This window comes from Schistocerca serialis, chromosome 6 (genome assembly GCF_023864345.2).
Source record: "Schistocerca serialis cubense isolate TAMUIC-IGC-003099 chromosome 6, iqSchSeri2.2, whole genome shotgun sequence".
Taxonomy (NCBI): domain Eukaryota; kingdom Metazoa; phylum Arthropoda; class Insecta; order Orthoptera; family Acrididae; genus Schistocerca; species Schistocerca serialis.
This window is the reverse complement of record NC_064643.1, coordinates 336,333,801-336,358,921: the sequence shown is the minus strand read 5'-3', so window position 1 is coordinate 336,358,921 and position 25,121 is coordinate 336,333,801. Positions and strand designations below refer to the sequence as shown.

General features: G+C 42.7%; 1 protein-coding gene across 1 annotated transcript in view; it reads left to right on the top strand.

Moving 5' to 3' along the window:
• The window catches only part of LOC126484066 (probable beta-hexosaminidase fdl), a 776,181-nt gene that overhangs the window by 263,863 nt on the left and 487,197 nt on the right, over positions 1–25,121 (top strand). The window lies entirely within an intron of this gene.

Below are 25,121 nucleotides of genomic sequence, written 5' to 3'. Positions count from 1 at the left end.
ATACAGGGTGATTCAGGTGCCAGTACCTATTGGTTTTATGCAACCCACAACACCTTCGAAAACCACATATGAGATTTTATATTCTCTCGTTCGCTCCATCCAAACCATTAGTCCTATGGAAAAAATAAAAAGGACCTTTTTGCAGGAAATTTAATATATTTAAATATTTTACTGGGATACGTTTTCGCTGGAGTCCACGGTTTACGAGTTATTTAAGAAAAATGCGATTGAAGGTCACTTTTGTAGGCCTTTCTTGAATAATTCGAAGACTACAGCGTCTAGCAATAGAGTGTGTCAGCACAGAATTTAACTACATTATATTTTCTAAAAAAAGGTCCTGTTTATTTTTTTTCTGCAGGACTAATAGTTGGTGTATAGTGAACGAGAGAATATGATAATTTACATGAGGTATTTGAAGGCGTAGCAGGTTGCATAAAACCCTAAATTAGGGGCAGCTGACTCACCCTGTATAATACCTTTCAATTTGTAACGTAATTTTTATAGCGTAATTTTTACACTTTAGGACGTTTGTTATCATTTCATCTATATAAATAACAGTAATGAGACAATATTCAACAATTTTGTGCAATTTACTGTGAGAAAAAGAGGCAGGAAATTAATCTGAAATAATCTTACAGATTTAAACATGGCTGTCTCTTAGCAACTGTATATAAGTTTCAGCATAGGAATCACACAGTCAAGCGGTTGCAAGCAACTATTTGATACATTGAACAAGGTTTCGACATCAGTAAAGATGTCTTTGTCAAAATGAAATTTTAAGAAACCACAAAGTTACATTGCAAGAAAACAAAGGTCAAAGTTTAGTGAAGATATGCTTAAGTCAAAAATTAACATAAAACACGTTCAGGCCAAGAATGCCAGTATTTTAATTTCTGATTTGAACATAAAACACACTCAGGCCTTGAAAGAGGGTATTTTAATTTTTGACTTGAGCATATCTGCTCGAAACTTTGACCATTGCTTTGTCGCAACTTAACTTTACAGTTTCTTAAAATTTCGATCTGACGAAAACATCCTTAGAGGTGAAATTACAATGAAATGAATACTCCTAGCTGCATACAGGGGTTGATATGAGTCAAGGTGGACAGTTGAAAATGTGTGACCTGACCAGGACTCGAACCCGGGATCTCCTGCTTACATACCAGACGCTCTGTCCATCTGAGCCACCGAGGACACAGAGGATATTGCGATTGCAGGGACGTATCTCTGGCACGCCTCCCGTGAGACCCACATTCCCAACTTATTGTCCCGACTACATTCATAGTGCCCCTGCCCATTATACTCAATATTCGCGGTTTTATTGCCAGTTCCCGTAAGAGTTCGGACACTGTTTGTGCATCCGCACAGAGGAAGAAGATGATCAAATTGCCTGTGAGCCCTAACTAACATTTTCAACTGTCCCCGTTGACTTATATCATCGCCTTTATGCAGCTATGGGTATTCATTTCATTGTAATTTCATTCTGACGAGCTGCATGGTTTATATATACCGGTTGATAAAAAAGTCAGCATTAATTTGAAAACTGAATAAATCACGGAATAACGTAGATAGAGAGGTACAAATTGACACACATGCATGGAATGACATGGGGTTTTATTAGAACCAAAAAAATACGAAGTTCAAAAAATGTCCGACAGATGGCGCTTCATCTGATCAGAATAGCGATAATTAGTATAACAAAGTAAGACAAAGCAAAGATGATGTTCTTTACAGTAAATGCTCAATATTCCACCATAATTCCTCAACAATAGTTGTAGTCGAGGAATAATGTTGTGAACAGCACTGTAAAGCATGTCCGCAGTTATGGTGAGGCACTGGCGTTGGATGTTGCCGTTCAGCATCCCTAGAGATGTGGGTCGATCACGATACATTTGCGCCGGCCGGTGTGGTCGTGCGGTTCTTGGCGTTTCAGTCTGGAACCGTGTGACCGCTACGGTGGCAGGTTCGAATCCTGCCTCGGGCATGGATGTGTGTGATGTCCTTAGGTTAGTTAGGTTTAAGTAGTTCTAAGTTCTAGGGGACTGATGACCACAGATGTTAAGTCCCATAGTGCTCAGAGCCATTTGAACCATTGATACATTTGCGACTTCGGGTAACCCCAAAGCCAATAATCGTATGGACTGAGGTCTGAGGACCTGGGAGGCCAAGCATGACGAAAGTGGCGGCTGAGCACACGATCATCACCAAACGACGCGCGCAAGAGATCTTTCACGCGTCTAGCAATACTTTTTTGTTTTTTTGGTTCTAATAAAACCCCATGTCATTCCAAGCATGTGCGTCAGTTTTTACCTCTCTATCTACATTATGCCGTGGTTCATTAAGTTTTCAAATTTATACTGACTTTTTTATCACCCGGTATATCCTTAGAGTTGTTGAAACCTAGGTCAATATACCGAACAGTTATTTGCAACCGGTTGGCTGTGTGGCTATAAAACAATATTTGTCAGTTTGTCTGACTAGTATCTTGTATGATACGTGACTTGTAGCAATGTGTAGGCATCAAAGAAATGTCATGACTATAATAAGATCACAAGATAAAATATTAATTTTGTGTCAATATATTACACGAAAGTTCGGGGCCAAGAACGGCACAATAGTATTGTGCAATATTTACGCCCTGGACGCGTTAGAACATGTCGCCGCTCAACGACCATGTATTGCGATTGCAATCGCTAAGTGCTGCAAAAAGAAAAGCAAGAGGAAGCGGCGATAGGCGAAAAGGTGGCTTGGAAGGCGTTTCACTCACACCCATGCAAACATTCTAACAAAACTTGCAACAGAGCCAGATGACTATATTGAAATTTTGCAAGGACGGACAAGTAATCTTTCGATGAATTGATGAACTCCGCTATATCTTATGTACACAGAAAGGATACTGCTCATATACGCGTCGGATTTCACTTTCCACAATGCTGGAAGCGATCTATAATCCTGAAAAGAGTAAGATACATTTTTGTAGGTAGCGCTGTTATGTACTTCTGCAATAAATAATTAAAGCTTTTGAAGCGAAAAAATAAGCTGTTTCAGCGTTATTTCCCTGCACTAAAACACTTTAATCGAATGCTTCTGCAGCTAATTACTGAATAAGTATTAAATACGTAATCAGTTACTCTCCTCAATACACTTCAGTAAATGATTCCTTTCATCTGTATTTTCTAAAGTTAGCTCTACTGAAACTACGGTTCGGTAGTTTTGTACAGTACATAAATGACATAAGAAATTGTCGGATTTGCCGGTACTATTGGTAAGCAAATAAACTTAAATGGATATGTAGAGAGAAACTGGGAGCCGAAGACCGCTGTATGTTTTGTTTGTTTTGCATAACAGCCACACTGTTACACTACTGAATACTTTATATCGTTAGAAAATACGAATTGCGTTTTATAAGTAATAAAAATAGTTGATAGCGTAATTTCTGCACTTTTATATAACCAAAGCAATTACTTTCGATGCAAGTACACCTTACATGCACAAACATAAAAAACCTACAATCTATAATTATTTTTGTTATTTTGTACTCAGTTGCACATTCTTCATTATGATAAAGGCAAGACTTACCCATAAGTATTGCATGCGAAAGTTGTTTATGAATAACAGAAACATGTTTCATACGAGCTCGAAGAAGTATTGATGCAATATTTGATATGTTATTGCTTTGAGTCTTTTTTTGTTTTGTTTTACTTTTATTAGGAAATTCCGTTTTCTAGCGAAATATGATGAATATGTTCTTTTTTTTTCACTACAACATTCGTCTGTTTCGTGTTACATATCGACAATTTTCGAATAACACCTGAATTTAACATCGACAATTTAAATTTACTTATAAATACTGTTTACTTTTCACTTACAGATAGCAGAATAACTATGTGGAACAAAATTGTTCCATAGGTTACGCGCCCTCCATAGTTCCTCACTTAGTTTCTAGACGGTTCACCGGTTCCAGTTTCTAGGGGAATCTACTAATGGCAAGACACTGATGGCATACGCTAACTAAGCGTCTGAAGTGAGGTAGTGCCCAACAGGTATGCAACACACCTTACGTACAAGTAACACAGTTACGATCTTAACAGATCAAGGCTACTAGGAAAACTACGCTTGCTTATGTAGTCAGTGGCATAGCTTACGGTAGTTTTACAACTCCAGTCTTTCCTGATGCATTGATATGGCGTCACTATATCAGCTGTTTGCATGTCTACAAATCACAAAGTCTCGACAAAAACAGATGTCTATTGCATAATATCGCCCATACACTGTAGAATATGTTGGGCATATATTGAGCGAGCGCCAATGCTTATTAACATTCAGCATTCTCGTTCAATACATTACTCAAAGCGTCAGTCCCAGTCTCAAACGGTGAACATTATTGTGCGGATAGCAAAACTAGTATCGTCCTGTCATAGTTGTGCGTTCTTTGATTCCTCTGGGAGAGTCTCACCAAACTAGAACACCTGAAATATTAGCTCATTTTATTGCATAAATGAATAAAATATTTACTTAATTTTGCCCCTCTTCTTTGCCACAGGATTCCTGGATAATTTACAACTCTCGTTAATATGAAAGCATCACTTGATGTACTAAGTAACAAACTGTTCTCTTCCAGTGCAGTGTTCCGCATTTACAACAGTAAAGCTCATCAGAAACGTCAACTATTCGTTGCCCCTACACTACAGTGGCCCCTTCTGAAGTTGAAGCCACGAAGTGAGCTGAGCTCTTGTATCCTCGACTCTATGTTGACCCCACTATGAGGGAGCTGCTGTTAATAAAAGGGAAGCGTAGTCGCCTGGAGCGTCTCCCATACGTCATTATAGATTGCAGTGTGGCCTAACTAATGTTGCGGTGTCGATTAGCGTTGCCGGGTTTGGTGTGGCACCGAGATCTTCGGACGATACGAGAAGAGCAATGGCCATAAAAAGTTCGTAACTGTCACGGAGCGGAGAAAGGTCACGTCTTGTCAATAACAATTTATTTTATCGGGTGCCTTCTGGCGACAGCGTCTGGCGATCGTTTTTGGCGCCACTGTGAACGCCAATTACAGAAACAACTAATTTGTGCCTTTTTACCTTACGTACAATGTTTGCAATGGTGAGACAGTTGAGAATAGAAACTTAGTAATGACCGTATCTAGTGATGCAGAATTTCGGAGAACTGTATTATTTCCGCCAAACGGTAACTGGAGCCTCGTGGAATGCCCGTTACTTGCGGTTTGCAAACGGCGCCGTCGCGAGGCCGGTATGTGAGTTGCGGGGGCGTAGATTTTGGCGAGCGTCGGCGCGCGGAGCAGGCGCGCCGCCGGTTCCGCAGCGCCGGAAGCCCTTCCGGCAGATAAGCTGGCGCCGGCCACCGCTATGGCTAGCTGGCTGGCTGGCTGGCTAGTGCGCTGCTTGCTGTCAGTGAGTAGCTGCGGCCAGCTGCGCAAAACACCGCCGCGCGGCGCTGCGCCACTGCACGGTGAGTCGCGCACCTGCTGCCCGCAGTCTAATGCGCCGCTTTCGCTGTCGTAAGAGCCCCTGTAAACTGTCAAACTTGTTTGTCAAATTCACTGTTTCCTATTCACTGGTTTGTCAAACAAGGGCGCAGACGGACCAATACAGTTTGTTAAATTTGACCTCATGCTTAAAGCACCTGCTACCCTATGCGTGCTACTCACAAAATTGAGGGCGTTCAATAAGTAATGGAACACTTCATTTTTCCTAAAGGAAGTTGGTTGTATTCAGGATTCCAATACATTATATTATTCCCCACTCTTTTGGCTACAGAACCCTATTTTTCAACACAGTCTCCGTTCATTGCGGCGGCCTTACTTCACCTTACAAGGGAACCTCCCCATCGCACCCCCCTCAGATTTAGTTATAAGTTGGCACAGTGGATAGGCCTTGAAAAACTGAACACAGATCAATCGAGAAAACAGGAAGAAGTTGTGTGGAACTATGAAAAAATAAGCAAAATATACAAACTGAGTACTCCATGCGCAAGATAGGCAACATCATGGAGAATGTGTCCTCAGGAGCACCATGGTCCCGCGGTTAGCATGAGCAGCTGCGGAATGAGAAGTCCTTGGGTCAAGCCTTCCCTCGAGTGAAAAGTTTAATTTTTTATTTTCGCAAAGTTATGATGTGTCCGTTCGTTCATTGACGTCTCTGTTCACTGTAATAAGTTTAGTGTCTGTGTTTTGCGACCGCACCGCAAAACCGTACGATTAATAGACGAAAGGACTTGCCTCTCCAATGGGAACATCTCACGTATTTAAAGCACTCTCGTCCAATGTAGCGAACAGTTAACTGCCAGCCAGGGAGCCTCGTTAGTAGGAATACTCTCTCTTCCGTGCGCTTTAGTCGACTGACGTCGTGTGTTTCGATGTTTGTTTAGGTGTAGCGTTCCCATACTACGGCGCAGGTATCTCGCATCGGACGGACGGACAGATAATAATCGTCCGAAAATAAAAAATTAAACTTTTCACTCGATGGAAGACTTAAAACAAGGACCTCTCATCCCGCAGCTGCTCACGCTAACCACGGGACCACGGCGCTCCTAAGCTCACACTCTACTTGATGTTGGCTATGTTGCGCATGGACTACTCGGTTTGTATATTTTGCTTATTTTTTTCATAGTTCCACACAACTTCTTCCTGTTTTCTCGATTGATCTGTGTTCAGTTTTTCAAGGCCTATCCACTGTGCCAACTTAAAACTAAATCTGAGGGGGGAGGTTCCCTTGTTAGTGGAAGGGCCTGTTTGCCCGCATAGTACCTCTCTACTGGTCGACGTCGGAGCCAACATGCTTCCCATAGAGTGCCTCCGTCACTGGGTCAAACAGATGGAAGTCTCTATGGCCTTCAGTTAGGCGGCGAGGAACCCAGTGTGCTCACATCTTTGAGTCTCTAGCTGGCGAACGAGTGTGTCAGCAATACCAACATAGACGTCCAATTAAGCAGCGGTGTCGTTGATTCTGAATGCATGAATGAGAGTGCCGGCACATTCCAACGTTTTAGGAGTCATAGCTGTGTCCGGCCGGCCGGTACGCGGTGCACCGGAGAGGTTTACGCGACCTTGTGCAGTGATGATAGACCCCTCACCCCACGACTCACCGTGTTTTTGTTCACTGCCGGTCTCCGTAGACATTCTGCAAGCACCTGTGAATATCTGCGATGCTCTGGTTTTCCGCCAAAAGAAACTCAGTGACAGCTCTCTGGTTGGTACGCACCTCAGTTACAGACTCCATTTTGAAAGCTACGTATAACGCTATTGTCACCAATACTTCATTAAACTACATAGGGGCTGAGCGGGAAATTCCACGATGTCCCACAGCAAATTTCACATTTTTTCGTCCCAAAACAGGCCGAGAAATAAAATGTTGCATTACTTATTGAAAGCCTCTCGTATTTTTTCACTAAACGACTACCAGTACAGACAAAGTCTTCTTGCATTGACTTTAGCACTGTGTATAAAGAAAACGATAGGCTCTTCTAGGTAACGGCTGAACGTGAGAGATAAATAAGACCATAAAAATCTGCTAAAGGAAATACTACACTCATTACCTCCTGACTACATCAGCTTTCTTCAAATGGGCAGTCAGACTTATAATTACGTGTTAGAATTACTTCACTCATGCCCTGAAACGTAAGACACAGTTATGCGAAAATCTATTCTCTTCTGCTTGACACTCCGATGAAATTACATTAAAATACCACAATGTACGAACAGATAAATCGTCTTTGGAAGAACCGGAGACCTTCGATTTTTTGTTTTATTCCAAGAATATTGTTTTTCTTCTTAATGTCTTCCTGTAATACATGTCTATAAAAATGCAACACTTCAATCGTTTTCGTAATTCCCAACGCTCTTCCATCCTTATACTTGATTGTAGTTTTCAAAATCGAGGAAATTCACGGTACGGTGAGATAAATTGTAATAAGGTCTCTTTCTCATTAAACATACGCTGCTAAACATCAACACATCAACGTCTTACATCTTGTCAAATCGGCCGTCGATCAAAATTCCTCTCAAAAACGTTAAAGTAAGTCTATGTTTGAGAAACATGCCAAATAAAGCCGCGCACTGCCAAATACTTTCACAAACTACAAAGGTTTGACAAATTGTTCGCTCGTTTATAGGGGCCTTAAGTAGGGTTATGGAAATAGTATCTCTGGTTCTTGTTATCGAGTGCGTTTATCTCGATACCGATACTGTTTTACTCGATACTTTCCAACTGATGCTTTTACTCACATGAATACGTTTTAGCTGGTACCTTGTCGAATTATCTTCATAATTAATTATTACATTTTTATCATCGAAATGATAGTCTCAGCCTTTATGTGGCACTTACAATGTCGTCACGATGGGCTAATCCCTTAAAAGAACAGGAAGACATGAAAGTTTTATTCTGCCAGTTGTATAAGCTAACCAACGATTACCTGATTATTCCAGCGGCATCAGTGCCCTCCGAGCCTTATTTTCAAAGGCAGACAGTTAGGTGTCAGAGTTACATAATAGATTTAAGCCGTACTAGGAACGTCTCTGGCAACTGATAAGAGAGAGACGACGTGAGTGTCTTGTGGTTCACGTTATCTGTGGCCAAGAAGGAAGTGGTGTTGGCTAGAGCGGATCCTCAGTGACGATTCTGGCTCGGAACGGGGAAGTGAACACAGCAGCTGTAATGCGTCGTGTAGCAACCAGCCTGTGTACAGCAGTCGCGTAGCTGCGACCGCTGATCTACGAGGGCAAGGCCGACCTTCCGGCATCAGGTGTACGCTGTCACTTCTCGCTGCCCTGTATGCATATGCCGCCTGAGTGGATGTTGTGACGTTAGAATAACGAGTGCACGCTGTCTGCCTGTTTTTTCTCGGTGACGCTTATGGTACACGACGTCACAAAGGACGCTGCGAAGTTACAGGCTAAGAGTTCAGGCTACCTACCTGTCAGTTTGTCACTGCCGTGTACGGAGTATAGTGCCCACATACGTGCTATGCCTGTCACGTGCGGATGGGGAAGAGACGAGTGCTCAGCTGTAGCTATAAGAAGACAGATAGTTGCCACGGCAGTAATCATCATAGTGAGGTCATTGGCTGCTTGCTGTGGTTCATCGTGCATTCTAATAGAGGCTATTTGATCTGCTTTCCTCTTTACTGCTGTACTTTCTCAGTGTTTGACTGACACCGTTCGGCAGACATTATCGTTGATCAGTATTTCGGTGACGTCGCTGGGCAGATATTGTGATTGATCATGTGTTTGATCAACGAACTTTAGGCCTGAATTATGGTTCGTTACGGCGCTGTCCTGTTACTTACAGTTATGGAAATGAGTATTCATACAGTTGGTGGCGAAAAACTACGAAGGTGTGTTGGGATAGTAAATCACCCACAGCGCCGATACGAATAAGTACGATGATGTAGCGTCAGATAACCATGTTCTTGGTAATGAAGCTTCCCGTATGCCATGAATCTATTCTAGGAAAATAAAATATGTTACACTCCGCACGGTCTACTACAGGGCAAAAATCTATTCATACAGCGGACTACTTTCAACCAAACAAACGGCTGACGCAGCCCCGGAGCGCATGCCACACTTGTGTAGTCGTGTGGCGGCCGTGAAGCAACAGCACGTCGGACGTGGGTACCGTGGAACAGCAGAATGGGCCGCAAGGGGAAGGAAACGACCATTGAGGAACGAAACATCGCTGTCGCCCAGTATCTTCAACACAAGTCGTATGCCGAAATTGCGAACATCGTAGGACGAAGCCGAGCGACTGTGCAATCTATCATTAAGCGATATAAGGACAGACATGTAGTAATAAACAGGGAACGATACGGTCTTCCACAGAAGCTTACAACAAGAGAGATCCAGAATGCTACTAAGAATCATCAAGAAAAACCCGAAAACGACAGCGTCGGTACTATCCGCATAAGTGCATGACCACTTCCGAAAGGACATCACCGAGCGAGGTGGGCAGTGGTAGCACACTGGACTCGCATTCGGTAGGACGACGGTTCAATCCCGCGTCCGGCCATCCTGATTTAGGTTTTCCGTGATTTCCCTAAATCGCTCCAGGCAAATGCTGGGATGGTTCCTTTCAAGGGGCACGGCCGACTTCCTTCCCCATCCTTCCTTAATCCGATGAGACCGATGACCTCGCCTCGCTGTTTGGTCTCTTCCCCCAAAACAACCCTCCCCCCCCCCCCGAAAGGACACCAGGACATCACTCCAAGGGAAGTTCGTACCATTCTCAATCGTTCGGGCTACAGAGCCAGGGTCCAGAGACGAAAGCACTACATCAGCAAAAAGAACAGGAAGTGGCGGATGGAATTCGCGAAACAGCATGTATCCAAGACAGCAGACTTCCGGGATACTGTATTGTTTAGTGATGAAAGCAAATTTAATAGCGTGCACAATGATGGTAGGGTCTTGGTCTGGAAAAGACTGAATACAGACCTCGACCGAAACAACATTTAACCCACGGTGAGGCACGGAGGTGGTGGAGTGATGGTATGGGGCTGTATGTCAGCCTCCGGTGTCGGAAAATTAGTGTTTGTGGAAGGTACCATAGACAGATTTGTGTATATGAACAATCTCAAACAAAAATTGCTGTTACTGTAACTTAAAATATTTGTCATAACATTCTTCAGGTTACAATTGGCCATAAGCAATTAGTTTCCTACTACTTTCGGTGATCGATTGCACCTTAATATTATATATGTGACTGAATGCTGTTTTTTTTTTTGGGTTCCGTGCCTCGCTACGCAAGAAAGAAACCCTTATAGGATCCCTTTGTGGTCCGTCTGTCTGTGCGACTGTTGAGAACTCTTTTTCTCAGGAACAGGTAGACTATCAAGTTCAGATTTAAGACACATATTACGGCCTTGGCTTCTAAGTCAACGCAAAAAAAAAGAGACAGCTTTTACACCACATATTTTGATACTCGAAAATTCACTGATCAAAATCTGTACGGTACTTCCCGTTGATATAGAATCAAGAAATTTGCAAAGACGCATAATTTCACACTATAAGAAAAGAAAAAAATAGAAAATTCCTGATTTATTTTTTATCTATCTGTTATGACCCCTTTTTCTCTGGAACAGGTTGGCATATCAAGTTCAGATTTATGCCACGTGGTAAAGTCACGGAGGTGTAAAACATTTAAGCTTCTAAGTCAATTCAGCCGCTGGCCGCGGTGGACGAGCGGTTCTAGGCGCTTCAGTCGGGAACCACGCGGATGCTGCGGTCGCAGGTTCGAATCCTGCCTCGGGCATGGATGTGTGTGATGTCCTTAGGTTAGTAAGGTTTAAGTACTTCTAAGTCTAGCGGACTGATGACCTCAGATGTTAAGTCCCATAGTGCTTAGAGCCATTTGAACCATTCAATTCAGCCAAAAGGTTCGGACATTTATATCTCATATTTTGATACTCGAAAACTCACTCACCAAAATCTATAAGGACTTTCCGTTGACGTATAACCATGAAATTTGGCAAGAAGCAAGGTTTCATCGTACAAGCAAAGTAAAAAAAAAATCTGAAAATCGTTAAACTGTAACTACTGTACATCACACTACAATACGGTTTTGCCATTAGAACGTACATTGCATTCATCATCCGTCACTTGTATAACAGACGAACACTAATGCATGCAAATATAAAATATAAGTTGTAGTCATATTTTAGTATGTAAGTAGAGCATGTTTTATTAAACCTTCTATTTCTACATATATAAACTGAAGTCCGTTGCTCGCTTCTTTCTGAATGTACAGGCTTGTCTGTTGAACTACTGTAGAGATTTTGATACGGTCTTGGAATTCCATACACCGACGTCTTGCCAGTTATACATCGAAAACAGGCAAAAATCGTTTAGATTGTCGATTCCCCGGATGGATGAACTATATAAGTTTGCACGGATCCCCTCAGTGCGCGGGTCCTACTCGTCCTTGGCCAATTTTTTATGATGTACTTTAAAGATTGCAGCAAAATATTTTTCACTACTAACTGCAGGATGACAGATTTGTTTATTTTTTTTTTATTTCCAAATGTGATGAAATATATTTTTAAATTAAACTTTGTATAATCAGATACCGTTAAATCACTCTTACAATGAAGTGTACTGTTCAAATTCTGCTTTTATTAATAAATGATGAATTAAACTTGTCCATTAAAATCACCTGAACGCTCCACTGCCCACGCACACGATTCCAGTCGTATCAAGACCATCGCAACTGGATGAGTGACTGGTCTGCCTCCATAGTCGACAGGTCAGCGCGTCTCTAATGCGGAGGATGCGGGTTCAGTCCCCCCTGCTGTCACACGTTTCTCCTTGGTGGGACGTCTGAAACGGGGTGCGCTCAGCCTCGTGATGCTAACTCAGAAACTGCTTCAGTGAAAAGTAACCGTTCTCCGGTTTGAAAAGTTGGGCTGGAAGAACTGCTTGTTGACGCTGTGCGTCTCCACACCGCATCCGAGTTACGACACATGGTAAAGAATGACATGGCTGACAAACGACGTAGCGTGATTCAAAGTGGTTCAAATGGCTCTGAGCACTATGCGACTTATCTTCTGAGGTCATCAGTCGCCTAGAACTTAGAATTAATTAAACCTAACTAACCTAAGAACATCACACACATCCATGACGGGGCAGGATTCGTTCGAACCTGCTACCGTAGCAGTCGCTCGGTTCCAGACTGTAGAGAACCGCACGGCCACTCCGGCCGGCACGTAGCGTGGTCTTCAGGGCCTGTTGGCAGAGTTTAGTCTGCTTTTACTAAGGACGGGGAATGGGACGTTGAGGTAAGATTTAATGTGTTTACTTTTCGGTACTATTCATCTATTTTCCTGATAATATGTTATGTAATTTGATATTTTCAGTGCCAAATTTAAAAAAAATTGTAGTCTATCAAGAAATTAAAGGGACTGCTTGATTTAAAGCTTGTGTTATTCTGATTAAAACTTGTGTAATGTACTATCTAACTCTATTATAGATAGATTTTATAAACCACAGAGGCATAATAAGGGAAGCTGGAGCTACAGACTTCAGCTGTACGTCACTTTGAAGTCAACACCAACATGTTAGATGCCCCAAAACATTAGCATTATGCTGTTTACGATTGCTTCTTGTTCTTAAGCGCTGTCATGTGCACGCTACAGTTGTTTTTAAGTTTAAGTGTTAACAATGTTTTCGTGAATAACACAGCATCAGAAATGCGTTTCCAGACGTTTTTTGGTCTTAAGTACATGTTTGATCCAGTAATACTATGTATTTCGCTTCGTTAACGTAACTTTCTTTTTGTTATACGTTTAGAGGCATGAAGAAGAGGAGTATGTGAAGTGAAAAAGCTGCTTTCTTAACCCAAAGTTTTTCTTAATACGGAATGACACAGCAGACGTTCGGTCAATGTCCTTTTCCCGAAAATACTGAGAGCAAATTTTACTATGTTTGGTCGATTTCTAACCTTTTCTTCTCACAGCTTCCACCCCGAGAGTTTTTCGTCTGATGGGGAATCTACATTTAAACAACATAAATAAAATCACCACAGTAAAACTGAACAGAGCAGCCATAATTCATGTATGGCTATATAAAAGAAATATCACTTGAACGAGTCCACTTGAGAATGATATGTGATCCCTTTACATTTTAGACTGAATCTGAACAATCAGGACACCCGTGAATGGCACAAACTGTCACTTTTTATCAAAACATTTCTACCTGTTGCTAGCATTTGGGGCAACTAACATGGCGAACGTTGGCATCAATTTGTGACGTCATGACAACTTCCTTTATTACACCTCCATGTTAAAAACAGATATGCAAAGACTGGAGCCGACAGAGAGAATCTACCCTAAACTTTCGATAAAAGATAATATGGATACCTCAAAGTACTGATTCTCTCCTTTCGGCACTGTTACGAGTAAAATACTTTCTTGCGATACTACCAGAGAGTAAAATATCGGTAGTTTTCGTTCGATGCCGTGTTCGTAAGAGGAAGACACACGAACAATGGATCCCTGGCGTTATCGCCTGCGATCGGCACGAATATGCCCGACGGATTTGTGTCGAGGTCCGGTGAACCGGCCAGTCTGTGGATGGTTTTTAGGCGGTTTTCCATATGCCTCAGCGAATGCGGACTGGTTCCCCTTATTCCATCTCAGCTACACTATGTCGGCGATTGTTGCGCAAACAAGTTCTCCACGTACGCGTACACCACCATTACCCTACCACGCACATAGAGGTTACACTCGTCTGGTGTGAGACGTTCCCCGGGGGAGCCCACCGGGGGCCGAACCGCACAATAACCCTGGGTTAGTGGTGTACATGTTGCGCTTTTAACCCGCCCATGCTTGCCCGGTGGCCAGGCGGGCAGGCCGCTGCGCGTTGTCAGCAGAACGGGCAGGCTGCTTCATTCCCAGCCAAGCCAAGCAAAACCCAACCCGGGCAGGCTGCGGGAAACTTGCTTGCCTGCCCATATTACCGCTGAGCTGCGCTACGCAGTCGTTTAGTCTGCGCGCGCCATTGTCGTATTATGAACGTTAATTGAAAGTTTTTATTTTACCTGAGCACCAAAAGACAAACCCCAACATTATATATATATGTATTAATTTCAGGTAAAAAAAATATTGGTTTTATTTGTATATTCTTCCTTTATGCGTATACTTCGGGCTTATTATCTATGTAAATAAAAATGAAATGCCATATGTGTTGATAAGCGTAAAATTCGAGAACGGCTGGACCAGTTCGGCTAAATTTTCTTTTCTGAGTTCGTAATTCTCAGGACAAGGTTTTTATGAAATAAAATTTTTGGAAAATCGATCGAAAAATTGGAACATTTGAGAAAAATTGAAAGTGCGTTTTCATTGTGTCCGTGTGTCTGTATTGCATACAATCTTGATGAAATTTTGCACACTATACCTTGAAACCAAGAGGAAGGTCACTGTCTACATAAAATTTCGTAGGGTGCATGGCAGAGGTTACTTTACCTAACGGAATTCGACAAAATGTACGTTTTTATTCCGATCTTGATGAAATTTGGCACACTAGATATTCAAAGCAGGATGAAGGGCGCTGTCTTCTTAAAATTCTGAATGGTGCATGGCGGAGGGTACTTAACTTAAACACTTCTACACCAACCTAGTTATATTCCGATCTTGAAGAAATTTTGCACACTTGATCATCAAGAGGAGCATCACTGTCTACATAATATTTCGGACAGTGCATGAAATAGAGTACCTTACAAAAGATTTCGACATCGTTTGCACGTTACCATGAAAGTTGGCTCATGTAAGCATGTTTCCATGGAGAAGGTTTTTGAATATTTCCGTGTGTGTGTGTGTGTGTGTGTGTGTGTGTGTGTGTGTGTGTGTGTGTGTGTGTGTGTATGCGTGTGTGTGTGTGTGTGTATATATATGTATACGTATATATATATATCTATATGTGTGTGTGTGTGTGTGTGTGTGTGTGTGTGTGTGTGTGTGTGTATACATACATTTTGTTAAACTAAATGTCTATTATCTTTTTGAAATTTGAGAGATGTCTTACACATTCACAGTCATCGTGTTTGACAATTCGCGCACAGCAAATGTCGTTTAACAGTTGCAAACAATTTTTGGTTGATTGAGCGAACGTGTTATATTGGCTGCAAAAAACCTTGATGTTAACGAAATGAATTTTCAGATTCAAAATATGATACCTGGCGAATTGATGACATGCAAGCCGGTTTATTCCGTTACTAACCAAGATGATGTAGTCAACTATCCTACGGAATTTTTAAATTCGCTGGATTTTCCCGGATTACCGCCTCCCAATCTGCAATTAAGTCGGATGGGCAATCATTATGTTGCGAAAGGTAAACCAGCCATGTCTTTGTAATGGCACCAGGCTTGCAGTGAAGAAATTAAAGAACAACGTAATCGAAGCCACAATTTTAAAAGGAAAGTACAAAGGTGAAGACAGTTTGATTCCACGTATCACTATGATTCCGACCGACATGCCATTCGACTTTAAACGGTTATAATTTCCAGTGCAGCTTGCATTTGCCATGTCGATAGATAAATCGCAAGGGCAGTTGTTATATGTTTGTGGCTTCAATCTTGAAAATCATGTTTTTCACATGGCCAATTGTATGTCGCATATTCCCCTGTCGGAACACCTTCAACATCATTTGTTTACGCACCAGAAGACAAAACTATCAATGCTGCGTATCAAAAAGTATTACAATAAATGCTACCTAGCAATAAACTTTGACGGCCGGCCGCGGTGGTCTCGCGGTTCTAGGCGCGCAGTCGGGAACCGTGCGACTGCTACGGTCGCAGGTTCGAATCCTGCCTCGGGCATGGATGTGTGTGATGTCCTTAGGTTAGTTAGGTTTAAGTAGTTCTAAGTTCTAGGGGACTAATGACCACAGCAGTTGAGTCCCATAGTGCTCAGAGCCATTTGAACCAATAAACTTTGACACTGCTTCACTGATCACCACAAAAGTTGACAGATATATATGAGTTTTCATAGACACGTGAAGAGGAGATGAACTGAGGTGGCGGAGTCCAACAGAGAGTGGACAAGTAGAGGGATAGAGGGTGGGTTGAGATGGGCCAAGGGATGGGGAGGGGGAGGGAGGTCAACAGAGAGATAGTGGGAGAGGAATAAATGGATAGAGAGAAAATAGGGGAGGGAAGATGGACTACGAGAGTATGGAATAAATAAATGCCCAGACAAACTCCGGGTTTTCAGCTAGTTGTCAAATATAAAAGGACTTCTTCGAGACTTCACAAAACCTGGATATTCTCAATTCGAACCACCATCAGATCACATCTCAAACAGGTTTGTGTAGCAAGCAGAACAATCACTGAAAATGGAGCTCCTTTGTACACTAAAAGCTACAGATAACCACCAGGGGTGTAGATAACGGGGGGGGGGGGGGGGGTCAGGTGTCTTCCACCCCCCCTTCCCCCGAGCCCATGAACATAGTGTTTTTTGTTTTAGTGGAACGCAATGCAGTCTGTGCTGCAGTTTTCAATTCTGAAAAGGATGGATATTTGTACTAAAGAAGTGAACCTCCGCCCCCCAAAAAGAAGATTGGTCCCCTCCCCAGAAGAATAAATTATCTACGCCTCTGATAACCACTGTACTGCAATGAGAACCAAATTAAGATTTTGGAAGTCTAGATTTTTTAACTTTAGTATGTTTCAGCCAAGTATGACACCAGTTATACCAATATTTAACTCCTCTTCCAGGATGTATTTTACTGGTTCTGCGAATTCATTAGAAGTTGACAAAATCATTCTAAATTGCCAAAATGCATTTTAACAAAATCGAAGCACTTGTTTCGTATCCAGTTCGTCTAAAAACTATAGTACAAGGAATAAAATGGCGACTCTAGGCAATTTCTCTCGGCGTCTACCTTTGCGTCATGAGAGTCCACACTTGTAGTCTAGGTCTGCGTTATGAATGACCATAGTTCGGACCCTCATGATACAGACTTAGACGACGAGTGTTTACGTGCATGATGCAAACCTAAACGACGACTGTAGACCCTCATAACACAGACCTAAACGACGAGTCTGAACCCTCATGACGGAGACGTAGAAGCTGTGGAGAGTGGCTCAGAGTTTCCATTATATTCCTACTACAATACATTCGTGGGAAAAGACGCTCTTCATTTTAAAAGCATTTGTAGTGTCTAGGTCTTCAACATCTTGACCCTGCTTGTGGGATTCCCCTTAATACATAAATACATAAATAAAATTACATTTCGCAATGTGTGTGGAACTCAACAAAATAAATTGTAATTTAAACTCATAATGTGTATTGCCTTAATCCAAAAATGAATATTTTATTTTGCAGAACACTTTTCAATATAAAATATTTACAAATTTTCCTTCAGTTCCCCTGAAAGTATTACTTAGGCCAAACCAGATATTCCTGAAAAATTTGGCTACTTTTGCAAACACAAGTAACAGAAAATGGTTTACAAACAATAATAAATGTCACTTGGGAGGATAGAAATCACAAAGTTTAGTCTAAAAAAAAAATGAACTGTATGCATTACAAAATTTCTATCTCAGAAATTGATGCCCAGAAAGCACAAGAAAGAAAACTGCACTCTTAATTAGTAAATTTTCACTCAAACGCATAGTTTCCCGTTTAATGTTCTACTGTATTCGTAATGCGTCTGATGATTAGTGTTTGAATTAATTATGACGAGATCATTATGTCTGTCTGCATTAAGACGTGATCGTTTTCGCTAATTAGGTTTCCAGCGCAACTAAAACATCTCTCACCAGAGGCACTAGTGGCTGGTATATTTAATATTTTTCTTGCCACACACGCAAGTCGAGGAAGTCGTTGGGAGTTATTTTTCCACCACTGTAGAATATCTCACTCGTTCACACAGTGTTCTTGCAAGTATCTGCTGACTTCATCATGTAGGTGAGGAGACTCAACTGCCCAGTCCTCAAATTTCGCCATTTTGTATGGTCCTGGATTTGTTTCTTGGGTGCTGTGATTGGGCACTTGTACTGAAACTATACAGGTTCCAATTAATATTTGCAGAATAATGTGAAGATCGTACCACACATAGTTGAAATTATAATAATTTTAGATGATGCTATCATTTATCGTCCAGTAAAGTCACCAGAAGATCAAAACTAACTGCAGGATGATTTAAATAAGATATATATTTTTGGTGTGAAAATTAGCAGTTGGCAATAAGTAATGAAAAGAGCGAGGTTATCCGTGTGTGTACTAAACTATGTCCGTTAAACTTCGTTTACAAGATCAACCAGTCAAATCTAAAGGCTGTAGATTATAATTAATATCTCTCATTAGAATAACGACCTACTTGAATAGGAATGGACACACAGAAAAAGTTGTAGGTGTTTTAATGGCAAAACACTCTTTTTGGATCATTTCTACTCAGTAGGAGAGCCTTTTTTGGTACGATTGATGGAGGAGGTCGAAAGAGTCTAAAGAAGGGCAGCTCGTTTGGTTTTATCGTGAAACAGGGGAAAGACTGTGGCGGAAATTATACAGGAGTTGAGGTGGGAATCATTACAACAATGGCGTTTTTTGAAGTGGCTCAATTTATATATGAAATTTCGATCACCAACTTACACCACCGAATTCTAAGACACATTGTTGAGTCCCATCAACATTGGAAGAAACGATCGTAAGAATAAAATACAAAAAAGCAGCGCTCAGACGGAGAGATGTAGGTGTTCTATCCCGCGCGAAATTCGAGAATAGGAGACAAATAAGTTGAAATTGGTTCGATGAACCCTCAACCAAGCACTTGCGTGTGACTTGCAGAGGACCCATGTACATGTAGATGAAGAATATATGCATCATCTTTGGAGCTTACCTTCAACACACATCTGTCGTGCTGCTTGGTAAACATCAATTTTTTTCATCCTCGGTTAACTTTCTTAACGTGCGGTAGTTAGGCACCATAAACGTTGCATTTTTATGCAACATACTAACGCACATTTTCTGTTCTAGCAAGGCACCGCCGGCTTGTTTCAAAGGTTTCATGTCCTGAGAATACATTTTATCAACATACATATTTCACAAGTGGTTCTATAATATTCAGATGGAATAAAATTACAAACCTCTCCATCGTTATCCCGTACAGTACAGTGAGCTTCTAAGGCATAAAACCACAGTAGAACTAAATGTAGGGTTGGCTCCTTGTCGCCCTCTAGATCAACTGTGGCTTCTTTCAACGGCTTAAGAAATGCTATAAGCTGGCCAGTTATATGGTGGTCATAACCCAGCACCTTATCAGAGGCACCTTCGTTATGTAAGACAGCCTTCACTGAATCAATCTGAGAATGGACTGATACAAGCATGTCAAAATAACTATTCCAACGAGTTGAAACCCACTGCTTTAAAGATGAGTTCAGTCTCATATAGAGACCTCTTCTCTTGCAGCAGGAAACCGTAGCCGGCACTGTATTAAGAATGGCTAATATATTTGGAACATTTTCTTTCAAAAACTGTTCGCTCAGAACATGTTTCAAGACTGTGTTTATACTATGAGCCATGCAGGGAAGACGCTGACATATTTCGAGAGCTTTGACAATGTTACTGCCCTGGTCTGTGACAAACGTAATTTTGGCAATGTCTTCACAAGAAACACCCATAGTTTCTAAGCGATCTTCCAACTGGTTTCGAATATTCGAGCCAGTTTTTGGGCAGTCAGGAAACGCAGAGCACACCAGTACATATTCATTCAAACGTCAGTCTGAATTTATGTAATGCATTGTCACGGAAATGTAATGCACCCCTTTGTAATTGTCTGTCCATAGATCAATTGTACTGGCACATATACCAGAACGACTCGCATGCACTATATCTGGGAGTATTTTGCTGCGCACGTTATCAGCTAAGGTTTGAACTTTCCTAGCTACTGTCACTCGGGAAGGCATAATATTTTTAATATCAACTGAGCCATATTTTTTTACCTATGTCGATCAGTGTCTGCCCTAAGAAATTAAGAAATCCTTCTCCCTCTATACTGCTAAATGGTCTCAGGTCCTTAGCACACATTTCGACGCACTTTTCGGCCACTAAATCTTTGTCCTCTTTCAAGATATTTACGGAGTGAGGGAACTTCTTGTCAAATTTGCACACATTGAAACGTCCCCTTAGAAAAAATTATACATGACTGTGCTTATACTGACACACAATATTTTTAGCGCAACGCAATCTGACTTTCAAAAATCCCTACAAAAGAATGGCCCTGACTAACATTAACCTATACCTTTCACAAACCACTTACCTCACAAAAATCTTCGTTACTCTAACTACTGCAATACAGTGAGCGCCACTACTGCCAGCTAAATAAAAGATTCAAACTACTGAAGGCACTAACTACTGATAGGCTTAGTTAGCAAATGAAAGATTTTGGTAGAGAACAAACAATGTATTTACCTTAATAGTGTTCAAAAGTCATAATATATATAGCAGTTCATTACATCCAGTCTTACAAATTTCAAAACTCCGCCATTTCTCTCCCCACATCCACCACTGCTGGCGGCTCACGTCCACTGCGCAACGCTACGCGCTGTTCACATCCAGCTGCCCAACACTACAATGGCAGACAACAATGCAAACTAGCCACAGACTGCACACAGCACAGCCAGTGATTTCCATACAGAGCACCATGTGGCGTTACCAATATAAAAACCTAAACAGTCTATTTACAACATGTCGTAACATACTCGAGGTTCCCAAATAAGTACTTAAGAGTTTTTTACATAGTTTGCATTGAGACACACCTACCGATTTATTTGAAGCGGCCTCATAAGCACACAAAAACGTTTCCCATGCGGCACTTGTGCTCTGTTTCGTTACCAGAATGTATTGTCCAGTTGTCCATTTTTGTTTTTCAATCTCACTAAAGTTCGACCTATTTATCGTTCTGCCCCCATCGTGGCGATAAATTAACTGCGGGCTAACTGCCTGGCTACTCTAGTCACGGTAGCTTGACAGTGCAACCTGTTGTCAGGCGCAGCAAGCTGAGCGGGTCGCGTGAAGCTTGGCAGGCCTGCGGGAACCCCCGGGCTTGCGGGAGCCCAAGTCGGCCGCATTACCCACTACGCCTCAGTACACGCTCACTCTTGTGTTTACGTCGCGGCAGGCTGACCTGCATGAATGGTTGCAGAGGAGCTAGGGGCAAGCAGGCTGCAAGGGGAATTTGTACACCTCTACCTTGGGTTAGGTGTGGGGCGGCGGTGGGGGGGGGGGGGGGGGTGAAGTGTACTGTGGTGGGACCACTGCGGCTGCGGCGGGGATGGAGCCTCTCCGTCGTTTGTAGGCCCTCGGTTAACATACAATAAAATGTAGATTTATGACTGATTACTACGGTGCTACAGCTTTATACTTAGCATGGCCAAACTTTGGCATGCTATACTTTACTGTCACTGGCTTCTGAAGAAGGCTAAATAATTTTGGCTGAAACCTGGGTAATGATGGGTTTCTATTTGCAACTGAGGCTAACGTGTTACATGTTTACATCAAGAGCAGTCTAGCACTGGCAAAAAGGGCATTCCTGGCCAAGAGAAGTCTACTAGTATCAAACATAAGCCTTAATTTGAGAAAGAAATTTGTAGAATGTACGTTTGAAGCACAGCATTGTATGGTAGTGAAACAGACTATGGGAAAATCGGAACAGAAGAGAATCGAAGCATTCGAGACGCGGTGCTGCAGAAGAATGTTGGAAGTTAGGTGGACTGAAAAGGTGAGGAATGTGGAGGTTTTGCGCAGAATCGGAGAGGAAAGGAATATGTTCAAAAATGGCTCTGAGCACTATGGGACTTAACATCTGAGGTCAACAGTCCCCTAGAACTGAGAACTACGTAAACCTAACTAACCTAAGGACTTCACACACATCCATGCCCGAGGCAGGATTCGATCCTGCGACCGTAGCGATCGTGCGGTTCCAGACTAAAGCACATAGAACCGCTCGGCCACAGCGGCCGGCAAAGGAATATGTGAAAACACTGACAAGGAGAAAACACATGATGATAGGAGATCTGTTAATACATCAGGGAATGACTTCCATGGTACTAGAGGGAGCTGTAGAGAGCAAAAACTGTAGAGGAAGACTGAGACTGGAAAACATCCAGCAGATAACTGAGGGCGTAGGTTCCAAGTGCTACTCTGAAATGAAGAAATTGGCACACGAGAGAAATTCGTGGCGGACCGCATCAAACCAGTCAGAAGATTGATGATTCAAACGAAAAACAGAAAAAACCTATTGTTGAAAAGTTCGATTGTCGTCGGGAAACAAGATGTACGATATTCCTTGGCCGTAATGGTGCCTTGCACGAGCCTACTGGACCCATGTCGGCGTCGGTGCACTGTGTGTTCAGAGACACTTGTACTCTGCTCACCATTAAATCTGATGTTAGTTTCGCCACAGCTCGCTACCTTCCCCTTGGTGGTGTCACCACCAGACACCACACTTGCTAGGTGGTAGCCTTTAACTCGGCCGCGGTCCGTTATTATACGTCGGACCCGCGTGTCGCCACTATCAGTGATTGCAGACCGAGCGCCGCCACACGGCAGGTCTAGTCTAGAGAGAATCCCTAGCACTCGCCCCAGTTGGACAGCCGACTTTGCTAGCGATGGTTCACTGACTACATACGCTTTCATTTGCAGAGACGACAGTTTAGTATAGCCTCCAGCTACGTCGTTTGCTACGACCTAGCAAGGCGCCATATTCAGTTACTATTGAAATTGATATTGTGAATCATGTACCGTCAAGAGCGACGTTCATCATTAATGGATTAAAGTTAAGTATCAAACTAATTACGTCCGCTTTCTGAATTCTAATTCCTTGTTATGTTCCAGACCTCACGTCAGTAGAGTCCTTCCCTCCTCACGCCAGCCTGCGTGAGCTAAAACGCGTGCATTTCGGCCTCCAATAGTAACACGGTGTTGGCTCTTCTGCCAACCACAACACCCTTTTTACCGGTCTGCGCAGTCTACGATATTCGACATCTTTAATGAGAAGTGGCCGCTCAGCCCCACGACGTTTAGACGTGATTTCACCCTGGCTTCACCACTTATTGAGACACTCACCACAGCACTCCTCGAACACCTGACAAGTCATGCAGTTTCCGAAATTCTCGTGCCGAGCCTCCAGGCCTTCACAGTCTGCTCTCGATCAAATTCAGATAGATCGCGCATTCCCCGTTCTACACACCGACAGCATGATAACTGATACTACGAGGGTAATCACAAAAGTAACGTCCCCTATTTTTTATAAGTACATAGACCTGTTTATTTCTACAGTGGTTTTCATCAGTTTACAGGTTGAACATTTAGCTATTTTTCGACATAATCACCATTTCTGTCGATGCGTTTTTGTAGACGCTGTGGCAGTTTTTGTATGCCCATGTCACACCAGCTCGCCGCCATGCTGTTCAGAAAGCTATGAACCTCTTCTTTCACCTCTTTGTCGGAGCTGAATCGCTTTCCGGCCAAATGTTCTTTTAACTTAGGGAACAGGTGATAGTCACTGGGCGCCAAGTCAGGACTATAGGGTGGGTGGGTGATTATGTTCCACTGAAACTGTTGCAGGAGAGCAACGGTTTGTCGAGCGATGTGTGGGCGAGCGTTGTCATGGAGAATGTGTACGCCGTTGCTCAACATTCCTCTTCTCCGGTTCTAAATTGCCCGTTTGACTTTCTTCGGAGTCTCACAGTACCTGTCAGCGTTAATTGTGGTCCCAGTGGGCATAAAGTCGACCAACAATACCCCTTTCCGATCCCAAAAAACGGTTTTTGTGACTTTCCCGCAGACTGTGTTTGTTTGAATTTACGCGGCTTTGGCGAAGAAGGATGCCGCCACTGGTGTGATTTTTGCTTGGTCTCAGGTGTAAAGTGGTATGCCCAGGTTTCGTCACCCGTGACAATTGAGTCCAGAAAGTTGTCCTGTTCGGCTGCAAGGCGGTGAAGAAATGCGCGGGAAGCATCACCTCATTGCCGCATGTGGTCCTCAGTCAGCATGCGTGGCACCCATCTTGCGCACAGCTTCCGGTAGTTCAATGTTTCCGTTAAAATTCTGTGAGCGGTGCTTCGGGAAACCTCAGGAACCAACGTGCAGAGATCATCCAGGGTGATCCGCCGATCTTTACGCATGCTTTGCTCGACCTTCAACACTGTCTCCTCAGAAATTGACGGTCTCCCGCTCCTTTGTTCGTCGTGAATTTCGGTCCGACCAGCTGCAAACTCTCTACACCACTTACGAACATTTTTGACATTCATGCACGACTCACCATACACTTCCGTCAATTGGCGATGGATTTCAATCGGCGCAGTGCCCTTTGCGTTCAAAAACCGAGTAATGGCGCGCAATTCGCACTTGGCGGTAACATCCAACGGGAGCTCCATTCTCAACGGTTGCCAAGCCAAGACTGAGCGCCTCACCGCGGCGTGTGCACGTTTACACACAGCGCGTGAAGCACTCTTCATAACAGTGTGACCAACTGCCACACAAACACTGTTTTGTACTTATAAAAAATAGGAGACCTTACTTTTCGTATATGCACCTTGCGTGTATCTGACTAGTGGTCGTTCCTTGCCATGTGACGCAGTTATCGTCTGGACGAGTTTATATCGATCCAGGTCGG